This window comes from Rhincodon typus, chromosome 28, assembly GCF_021869965.1.
Source record: "Rhincodon typus isolate 14 chromosome 28, sRhiTyp1.1, whole genome shotgun sequence".
In the NCBI taxonomy this organism is placed as follows: Eukaryota; Metazoa; Chordata; class Chondrichthyes; order Orectolobiformes; family Rhincodontidae; genus Rhincodon; species Rhincodon typus.
This window is the reverse complement of record NC_063359.1, coordinates 41,955,040-41,955,913: the sequence shown is the minus strand read 5'-3', so window position 1 is coordinate 41,955,913 and position 874 is coordinate 41,955,040. Positions and strand designations below refer to the sequence as shown.

Genomic DNA, 874 nt, shown 5'->3' with positions numbered 1-874 from the left:
GGGAGGCATCACACAGAACCTCATCCTGGTTTACATACGGAATGCAGAACAGTATCAGCTACCCACCCGGGGTACTGAGGCCAAATTCAGCATAGCCTGAAATTAGTTCATGCCTCACTAGCAAAATAGTTGGGGGAGGCGGGGCTGTAGACAGTTGAGGTTGTGCATGTGTAGGGAGGTGTGAATGTCAGAGGGTAGGAGTAAATGGGGGAGGGAGGTCAGGACGAGTGTGCATGTACAGGGATGTGAGAACAAGTGTGCACAGGGGACAAGTGTGAATGTTGGGTTGTTAAATGCGACAGCACACAGGGCAGGAGAGACGGCATGCGGGGCGGGAGGTGGGAGAGGCGGCGCGTGGGGCGGGAGGTGGGAGAGGCGGTGAGCGGGGCAGGAGAGGCGGCGCGCAGGGCGGGAGGCGGCGTGAGGGGCAGGACAGGTCGTGCGCGGGTCGGGAGAGTTGGTGCACGGGCCGAGACAGACAGCACACGGGGCGAGGCAGGCGGCGCGAGGGGCGAGAGCAGGAGTATGGAGGCAAAATGTGTGTGAGGCAACTGTGTGTTTGCAGTGATGAGTGTGAGTTCGTGGAGAGGCGAGTGTAAGAGTGGAAAAGGGTGACTGTGCATCTTTCGATTGGCTGTCTCACTGCCTATGTGTCTGAGAGACTTCCACAGAATGAAACCAACATCTTAAACCCATCTCACTTTCTCTCACACACACACAAACAGACACAGACACACACACAAACATTCTGATTTCACACTAAGGAAGTAGAGGCGAATTAAAGAGGCCCATCTCAGCATCTGGAGAGGGGGCAGATTCGGGAGGGAAATTGGAGAGGGGGCAGATTCGGGAGGGAAATTGGAGAGGGGGCAGA

The 874-nt window shown here is 56.4% G+C and overlaps 1 protein-coding gene across 5 annotated transcripts in view; it reads right to left on the bottom strand.

The window, feature by feature from the left end:
• The window catches only part of vav2 (vav 2 guanine nucleotide exchange factor), a 122,566-nt gene that overhangs the window by 28,412 nt on the left and 93,280 nt on the right, over window positions 1–874 (bottom strand). The gene's annotated exons all lie outside the window — the stretch shown is intronic.